The sequence below is a fragment of the Zophobas morio genome, unplaced genomic scaffold, assembly GCF_036711695.1.
Source record: "Zophobas morio isolate AGI-343-1 ecotype UQ-CSIRO unplaced genomic scaffold, CSIRO_AGI_Zmor_V1 ptg000009l, whole genome shotgun sequence".
Taxonomy (NCBI): Eukaryota; Metazoa; Arthropoda; class Insecta; order Coleoptera; family Tenebrionidae; genus Zophobas; species Zophobas morio.
In genome coordinates this window covers 11,758,916-11,769,699 of record NW_026972114.1, presented here as the reverse complement: position 1 = coordinate 11,769,699, position 10,784 = coordinate 11,758,916, and positions in this window count along the sequence as shown.

Genomic DNA, 10,784 nt, shown 5'->3' with positions numbered 1-10,784 from the left:
CACAAAACTCAGTACTATTGTAAAATCCCCTCCGTTGATTAATGAAACACTTACGTATACAGAGTGAACCAATAAGCGTGCGCTTTTCAATATCTCATTAAGTATTGTTAGACTTTTTGAATCGCATAAGTTAAATTTATGGAACAGCCTACATATTTTCACATACCCTGGCTGGCTTCAACAAAACCTTTACAAACACATTTTATTTTTGAGATTTTATTGCAACTTGTTGTCCAGTTTCCTTGAAATTTTTAAACAATAACAAGGTTCGCACAAAAAAACGCTATAGAATAATTCTTGGTATTTTAGTTGTAATATTCTATGGATGTGTAAATATAATTATATTGGTATATAATGTATAGTCAGTTTTAATATATAGAACGTTTGAAAAACTGAACAATAAATTTTATAATATTTAAGCGAACACTCTGTATACGAAGACTCAGTTTCATTGATACTGCAATAAAACGCATACCTTTGTTAATCTATCCATAAAATATTACAACATAGATCTTAAAAATAACGCTATTGTGATTTTTTTGTGAAACCTTCACATTGCTAAAAATTTCACGGAAATTGAAATAACTTACCATTCGCATTCGAGTTTCAAAAATAAAATATGCTTGTGAAGACATGTAAAAATATGTAAGGGCTTTAAAAAAAAGATGCATGTTGCGGCCCAAAACCAGAACATTTTGTAAAGCTGAAAATAGTTTTGGTTTGTCCGGCAAATGACTGCTTTCATTCTTTTTTAATGTTTTATAAGCCCTAGAGTATGGAAAAATAGGTTTCCTGTTTCTGTCCCTCTGTCTGTCGTCTGTATCGATTTTTATTACAGAAAGTCTCCAAAACTACTGCATTCACTATTATCAAATATGTATAAATATAAATACATATAAAAGTATTTTAGGAATATCATGTAAGTAGATGGTAAAACGCTAACGAAAATTTGTTTAATATCTAAAATTTGTTTATGAATCCGTTTTGAAAAATAAAAATCGAATGCTCTGAAATCTTGCAAATCTTTTAAGATTATCGTAAGCATGATAAATCGTTAATCAAACCTTATTCGTTTGTACCGTCCAATAAAAAAAAAATAATAAGAATATCTTCAAAATTTTGCTGAATAAGTCCTACGTACAATGTGCAAAATATCATAAGTGTATACTTGTTGTTTATCAATGCATTAATATTTTTTAGAACTGCGTAAGCAAGTTAATTCAAAAAGATTAATGCATACTGTATTGTTATTATTACTATTATACTACACCTATCCAAACTGATATACGTGTAGTTAAGGTGGATGACATCATTACAAAATTTTACTTAACAACATACCTTTATTTTAATTCATAGCAGTCATCATGAAAAAATATTTTGAATAGAGTGTCTGTTTTATTAGGTATTAAATGACATTCGACGTTTTATAATTTCCATTGTGGCTGACAGACACAATTTTAAATAACAAGCGGAACTGAGTATATATATTAGAAAAAAAGTTCTAATTAATAACTTTCTAACAATAAGACAAATAATTTGTGTGAAAGAGAACGAAAAATTCGAAGAAAATATTTTTAATAAATTCCGACCCTGTCGAAACGTAACAAAGTAAACATTTAAATTTTATAAAATAACATACTCTTATATTTGTAGTTCATGAATCTGCCTTGATTTTTACCAATTTTATACTAGTACATATAAGAGGTGGGAAACTCAGTGGTCGCGCCGTAAAAATGTCGAATTATCAACGCGAAGGTGGTTGGTTCGATTGGCTCATGGGTCAATTTTTTTTATTGATCAAATCAAAAACGATTAACGCAATTTTCTCTAAAATTTGCCAATACAGTAATGTTGCGCACGCCTATTATTAGGTATATTTAATAATAATAAAATAATTATTATCATATTAATAACTACCTATTTATCCAAAATAATCTTCAGAACGTTAGTCGTAATTGAAAAAAATCGCTTAAAATTATTCTTGTAATCGTGAATAATCAATCAGTTTTAATTGCAATAAATGACAATTATAAAAATGTAGTTTACTGGGAACAAACCAGACTGATACCAGGAAGCGCTTTTTGTCTAGTGATAATAACTTGCTGAGCTCGTAAATGATAAACTGTAGTTTTACAAAACGCAATCACTTAATAACTATCTGATAAAAAAAATTGTCGTAAGAAAAGACACAGTAAAAAGTGTCCTTTGAACAATGAAATAAAATACAAAAGGCAGATAAAATAAAAATTCGCAAAAATAGTACGCCTGGTTATAACTTAATACACAAAAATAATAAATGCGGCAAAAAACATTGCTGCGGTGTCCACTTTATTTTATTTAATTTTTTACACAGAAGTTAAATGTGTGAATAGTGGAAGATAGGGAAAATTAAGCTTCCGAATTCTGAAGTGCGTTAAGCGACTGTAAACTGTACTTTCACTCTTTAACAGATCACATTATTATTTATGTGAGAAATTTGGGTTATACGTTAAGTTGTTGGATCACTTCTAAAATAACATTAGATATAAGAGGATTTGTTTTTGTTTTGCCACCGTGACAAGACTTTTTAACTTTAGAATCTTGTACCAAACTGAGAATTAAGTTTTGTAATGCAGCCATATACTCAGAACCTTATTTTTGGTAGGGTTAGTGACGACTGTGTAAAACATAGTCCATGCCGGTTAGCCTGGGTGAAAATGTAGGGGTTGTAATTGACAGAACTAAGGTTCACAGAAATACCAAACATATACTACTCTTGCGAATAATTTTTTGTAATAACGTACGGGTTTTAAATGTTTGATTCCACACTGAAATTTTAAAAGTACGGCTCTGACATGTGATTCTATTTGTTATTACTGATTTCACTCGGGGTATGTTTACACATTTACTACAGTCTATAGCGTCCCATTGCGATACAATTCTATTAGTGGTCACAAAAATAGCGTTGCTGAGGCTATCCGTTTTTTTATATTCGAATTTCTCCTTGATTTTTTTTTTTGTAAAGCAAATATAACATTAAAAGCCAATTAGTTTTGTGTAAATATTCAGTACCTTGTCACAAATAGAGTACCTACAGTTTTTTATGACCACACAAACCCCAAAGTTTTTTGTGTAAATTTGATAACTGATATTTGCATTTTTTTAGCTGCAATTTAATCGTTTCAGCAGCGGTACTAAACTCTTATGCTATTTTGAAGTTATAAGTAATGTTAAATGTGAAGAAAAAATTGGCATGCTAGCGTTTGAGACTTCTTTGGAATCCGAAAAAATCATTAAGTAGTTATAAATTATCAACAATTTTCTTAAACGGAACAGCGGAAATAGCACAACCTGGAGGCTGGATTTTCATTCGATTCTATGCAACCAATGTCAATTCTTGTAATTTATTTATTATAACAATTTTAAATAAAATATATCTATCCCGATACTGTTTTAAAGTACATAATAATTGTTTTGTTGCTGAAACAGTCAGTTCGATTCGTATTGACTTCCTTAAAACACTTTTGCAAGGATAAAAAGATACCTTATAAAATCCCAGCCTTGTCAGTGTAAATAATTATATTGATTTTTGACAGACTCGCAACGAAATAGTTGCCTGGTTAGAAACTTTTCCCGTTCTATAAAGCAACAAAAAAGAACACTTTTACCATAACAATGTTAATAAAAATGTCACTTATATAACATTTTTGAAAAAATACTGTTCCTAACAATAACATCGCGGAGTCTTTGACCCAGAAAGCCCCGTGTCCAAATTTTTTGGTGTTAATGGCAGATCTTGGCACAGTTTCATACTTTAATTATCATTAGCGCATTTATTGGACAACATTTAGAACAATCAAACCGCTTTAATCAAATCTATAATAGACTCGACCATTTTGTGCTGGAAAAAAGCAATCAGAATAGCCAACCTTGGACTCCCAGCCAACCCTTCATTAAATAGTGAACTCTGTTAATACAGAAACATGTCAATTATCCGAAGGTCAGGCGAACGTCGCGCTTTATTTTTACATCGCCTTTATTTCAATGGCATTTCCTTATGGGTGCGTTCTGCTGCACACTGCTAGTTTTCGAAAAACTGAAAAAAGCAAAGCGCAGAATTCGTTGACGACCTAGACAAGGTCGCTAAAAAACAAACTGGCACTACCAGACTGAGACAAGGTGAAAGTGTCAGTTTTTTTTAGACCGGGTACTTGGATTTTCCGGTCTATATGATCCGTGGTCCTTAACACTGTTATCAGTTGTCTCAACCTTGCGGAGTAATGCGATCTATGCTCATTAAATAGCTGAATGTTTGTAATATTTACAACGTTGCGCCAGACACAAATATTCAGTTTGGAAATCAGCTTTTAAATTAACTCGCTTCTTCTGTTAAAATTTGACGAAGGTCCAATTAAAATGTACGTCGAACAATACAATCGAACATCTAATACCCAGTTGACATAGTTATCGTCGACTGCACATCATGCTGCCGCAGACATGACTCACACCATTATCTAAATTCGGTTTATTTAGATTTTTCGCTATTTTGAATAGTGAGTAACTGGGTCGGTGCAAGCATCCCCAATGCAGGAAATGAAAAGTGAAAGTTCTGTACTGTTAGTACGTACCGTGGTGGAGGTCGAAGGTGACGGAAGGTTGAAAAGCAAGGTGAAATCACTTTCCATAACCAGGAAATCGCGTTAAGGAATCTAAACACTATGGGAAGAGAAGAGAGGAAAAAACCGGCGTTCTTGACATTTGCAAATGCCACCTACACCCTTAAATTCAACCTGATGTCACGATGGCTTTTTTGATCTTGAACTTAATTCAACCTTGAACTAATGCCAGTTATTTATTTATATAACGGTCCGCGTTGTTCAACCAACTAATGGATTTTCACTCAGCACATAAGAATTCGCAATAATAAGGCGATAAAAAAGTTATGGTCAGTAATGCAAATATGCGTAATTTCCCTTCACACGGTTCTGCATGCAGTGGTCTTTGTTCTGTACTAGGCCAGTAATGCTAGACAAGGTCGAAAAAATTAGACACATCTCGAAACATGTTTTGTTAAACATCTTTATGCATGAAGAAGGAATAGAACTTTGCGATTTCAGACAAAAAGATGCATAAAATAAATAAAAATATGCTATAAACCTTGTATGTTTTTTATACAGAGCACGTAAACGTTTATTTCAATATGGAGCTAAACACTTTTTGAAAGTTAAGGGTTTTTTAAATTAAATGACGTAATAGGGCCCGTCATGCTAAAATATTTTTTCTTTGTAATTCCGTCTCGAGCGCAGCCGGGGAGACCGGTGCAGGTCGTGAAAACGAAGAACTGAGTGGGCCATCTACCGGTTCGTATAAAAATTGTTAAAATGTCCCTGGTGATAGAAGCTTATTTTACTCATATTAGGAAAAAGTAGTTGCTTCGGAAATAATTCTCACACATCCATAACCTTTGTTTGTCGTTGGAAATTTTCAATTTTTTTTATTTACCGATCGGTCTCCAAAATTAACATTCTTGTGACTCACATTTTAAACAAGATTTTTCTATTCAACTCCAAAAAATTAATGACGTCATCATAAAACTTGTCAATTTTCCGCAGCTGATATGTCCTATAACTACTAGGGAATGGCTGTTCTAAATTAATAATAATTTTATAGGAAAATTTTACAATAACTGATCACAACTATCATTCACTAAAATTTGTTTGTTCACCCTCTGTAGAAGTTGATAACGAGTTCTTAAAGATTAATGAATTTTAATTGAAAACTGCGGCCTATATACCTGAGGTATTTGTGATGCTTTAGAGGAAAGAAATAACATTAAGGATGTTTTTATTTTAAAGTATACAATTAACGTCATGTTAGAAATAATGTGTACATCAACCCTGATAACCACTCCACATCATGTTAAATATATATACAGTGTGGACACTCCTTGAGCTATAAATAAATAATATAAAAATTATTAATACATATTACAATGACACTCGAACAGATACATTGGTTCTTATATCGTTTTGTCTGTGGTACGTATTTATTTTTTATGATGTGTTTTATTTTGAACCTTTGATATATGCACATTTTTTAGTGAATTAGTGCATTTTAATGGTTCTTTCGTGAGCCAAACCATTATTACTACAAGAAATATCTAAAATAATCATCAGGTGTTTTTATCTTACAAGAACTATTGACAAAAGCCTCAGTGTTGATGCACTACAGGGTGTTTTTTTTAATAGTTGCTCTAGCTACCCAATCACCCGGTATTTCATGATAAATTGCAACCTTATCAAAATATATGACCAAAGTTAAGTTAAAATTTCCATAATTAACATAATGTAACACTTTTAACTTTTATCTTTGTTAATATGTAAATATGTAAAAGAATGTACACTTCCCTATTTAGAAAAGTCACACATATGACGTAACAGCTCAAAAGCTAATCTTAAACGAATGTTTTCAAAAGAGCCAAATTAAAAAACATGAAGACATACAGGCTGAGTCACTAAACGCGCGGTCCCCGATATCTGATTAATTTATTATTAGATGTAGAAAGAAGTCTAAGACTTGAGTTGTACAGGTCTTTGAGGCTTATATATATATATTAAAATCATTTTTAACTATACAAAGTGTTCTGTTTTTAAGGCGTAACACACACTTAGTTGTATTCTGATTGAACTCTTTTAAGTCTTACAACAATAGTTTCTTTTTTCGATGCGATGTTGTCGAGTTATTCTAATTTTCTTGAATTTTTTTCGCAATGGAAGGGTTTAAAAAAATTGCAATAGGGTTATTGTTAACATCATTTTGTACAGAGACAAATAAAGTTTGGCGTTTTATTGTGACAGAAAAAAAGATACGTTTTAATGTCTTAATAAAAAAAAATGACGATTTTTAAATATCCGTATTTCAGTTTTTTCAAATGGAACACTCTGTATTTTATTACTGCAGTTTATTATGTTTTCTGTTCTCTCCTTTTTTTAAGTATTTTCTATATTTTAAGTTGATAGTTTTAATTTTTTAAAAACACACCGACATATTTAAAGAAAGAGAACAACAAACAGAGTAATAAAATACACGAAGAATATGTACAAATGAACAGGATATTCTACTATAAAAAACTAATTTGTGTGCTATGCTTCGAAAACAAAACACTCTGTATAGTCGAAGATAATTCCAGTGTATGTTACTCTGTAATAAGAACGGTATTTTTGTATTCATTACAATTTTATAAGTGATTAGGGGGGTTGAGTAATACAATAGCAGGGTTAGTGACGATTGTAAAATGACCCGTGCTGATTACCTCTGAACTTTTTTTTAATACACATGCTATTATAGAGCCTTGAGAATATTTTTTTACAATGAAATACAAGGTTAAATGAAAAGAGACGCGATTTTACCTGCTCCTGGTACCACCAATGCGAAGTTTTAAAATTACATGTGTATGTGAAAACGAGCTTATTAACAAATTGTAATAAGTAAAATTCATTAAAATTTTACATTTGTAAAGAAAACTAAGAATCAAAATATTTTTTTTAAATAAAAATAATTACAAAATATGCGTGTTTTTGTATAAATATTGTGTTACAAAAGTATTAAATTATATTCTCAAAAAAATGGGAATATTTCGTTCTAATTATTAATGGTGAGAGCATCATTATTTTATCTTTAATTAGGTAAAGTAAGAAAACATATTTTTTACTTATTATAACATATCGTACCTGGGCATTGTATACTAAATTCTAGCCAAACTTTTAAATTTTCAAATTTTTTACGCAGGCAGAAAAATGATCATTATTTATCCCTACTTTAAGTAACTAGGCTTGAATCAACACTACGTAGGTTAACAAATATTGTTCTCTCAATCTTTTCCGTCATAAAACTTAGTTTGTAATGCATTTACATCTAATATGTAGTATGAACATCGCTGGTGATACGTGAATTTGAAGGAAAAACTAACCTTTTTTTGTGCCCTACAGTTGGCAACCCGAAAGTTAATCGCTCCGACGCGAGAATCAGATGCATCATTACACTGGCCGTTTGACACCTCACCCGCTAGTATCCGCCCTCTGTTCATTACTGTAGTATATGACGTTTTTTATGAAAATTACCAAAAATTGCATCAGTTGCTTTAACATTTATGGTTAAAAAAGTAGTACGTGGAGTTTGTGAAACCCACAAGGTCTTCTTATGAAAAGAAAACGAAAAGGTTTCTAGCATTCTTGAGGAACAGGAAGCAATTTTTATAAAGCAAATTGAGGCTAATAAGAGCGTGATCGTTTCAAAAATGAAAGAACTAATAATAACTTAGACAACGATCAGTGAGGTCGTAATAACAAAAACGGTGTAAATATTTGTATAAATTTCCAGAAGTAAGTAGACCGTTGGCATTCACAAGCAGTGGAGGTTTTTTAATAAGAGGTGCAAAATACAGCATTGACTCTCACTTTCAAAAAGCATAGCGCTTTATTGTTATAATGTACGTCATTCCTGTATATCTTACGAGTCATAAGTCATGACATGCGTGGGCCTAAATATGACAAGTAAATAAAAGTCGAACTTTCTATTTAAATGCTGATAATGATTGTGGAAGAGTGCTCAAGTTTTTTCAGATTTTCAGGAAATTTTTCATAGAAATAAAAATGCCATTGTTGTGAAGGTTGTAGGCACTCAGATATTAATCATTATATTATACTTCCTGTATTAGAAATGCCAAGCTAACTAAGATTTGATAAAATGTTAAATCAATGTTTTTAGACGTTTCGTAGCCCCTAGAGTATGAAAAAGTGTGTCCCCCGTTTCCGTCTGTCTGTCGCCTGTTGACGATTTTATTTAACATAGATAATTTCCGAAACTCAGTTTTAGCGTCATTTAAGGAATATCATGCAGACGGTAAAAATCAAATTTTATCATTGTTCTAGGAATCTGAATTTATTTGATTGCTCTTCAGGGACGAGCGAATTTCTTTTAAGTAATTTTAGATCAATTTTTTGATAATCAGTCATCAACTGAAGTTCGTAGTTCCCCTTGTAGGAAAAATCCAATAAATGAATTACAGTATTTTTCTCGATACTAGTCAAGGTTAGTTGAGAACAACACAAACAAAAATGATATCTTTTACTTTGAAGATGAACCAGACGGTTGCGACACTTCAGAAATTCATTTCTCGTATTTATTCATTCCTGGCCGCAGCGACCACAAATGAAACTAAAATGTTTTTTCTAAAAAGTGGAATGAATGTTTGTGATTATGAATTAAATCTATTAAACTTGTCCACATACAAATGTTAAGCACCTTTTGGAAAATTTACTATGGTAAAGCATTAAGTCATAAGGTTTCGGGAAAGTTCGCACGTCGAGAATCCCTCTCACCCAATATTTTATCAAGTCACGAGGTTCCATGTTATTATTGGTTTTTTCTGTCCCAGGCCACTGGCATTAATTTTAATGGGGTCCTCAGTTATGGGTCTTTTTTAATATTTACCTTTCCCCCTGAATCTGCCCGCAGCTCGCAAGGTCTCCCAATCGTGAAAAATTCACCGTTAACCTTCTCGATTAGTCGCTTTAATTAAGGTGTTTACTTGTGAACGACGACGTTGGCGGCTCCCAAGAGGCCCCGGGCGACCTTCCCCGTGACCGCGAGGCCTTGGCATTGGGGCGCCGCCCTAAATCAATACCCAGGCACCGAAACCTTGACCTTAGCGCTTCCACGTTGCACTTGTGGGATGAAAATCGCCACCACCTCCTGGGCGAAAAGCGCTGAGCGCGTCGCACTGCCGAAAGTTGAGAAGGTCGAGTTATGTAAAACGGCTATTTTTAAGCAATAAATCTATAAAAACGATGCATGGCGTGTTACAATAAACATTAGGCAAAAATAGATCGACTTTCGTGATGCGGGAAATTTTCTACGCTACTTTATTCCTCCCACTTGCGGTGGGGGCGAGGGGGCGAGGGGTTTTAGAGCGACGGGGGGAGTTTGTTTTCTTTTTGCGGAAATGCCAAGGTTTACAAAATGTGACGCGATTAGCGGTAATGGGACCAAAAGTTCAGAAGCTGCAGCTTTCCTGAAAACAAATTTTAGAAAATTTGTTTCATTCAAAAATATTTCGAATTTTGCAACTCCACAAATCCAGCCTGTTATTTATTTATTTATTTATTTTTTTTTGATGTGATAGAAACTAGATACAGTACAAAAACTAGAGCTTCAGACATTTTGCATTTCCATTTGACCTTGCGACTGATTAAGCTGTTTATGTATGGATCCTGACGTCTACTAAATTTGTAAATACTATGAATTGTACGCAAAAAAAGTGCAAATGACTTGACATTTTATATCTGATTCGGTGGGGAAGAGGAATTTTTAAAAACCTACTCAAACAGAATACATATACCTATAAAAGAAAGTTTTAAATATTATAGCATATTTACTACAAAGTACGTCAAATTTATGACGTCAATCAGTACTACACTCTGATTACGTTTTAAAAATCCACCACCTGTTGATTCATGTTGGTAATGCGACGATTATCTCTAGGGAGTGACAGTCTGCTGACAGTTTAATTATCATCAATTGACGCACATGTATCAAATACAAGATTAGCGTTAATACAGTGTTGATTTATATTTTTTATTCTCTTACCTGGAAAAAGGCTCATTTCTCCGAACGAGGATACTTTGACCGGCGATTGACAACAAAGTGAAAATTTGTATAGCTGCGTCGCGTCGTTTGTAGGTAAATTGCGGCGTTGATGTTGATTAAAAACTTGAATAGACTCTATGCCACAAATATTGTATGAC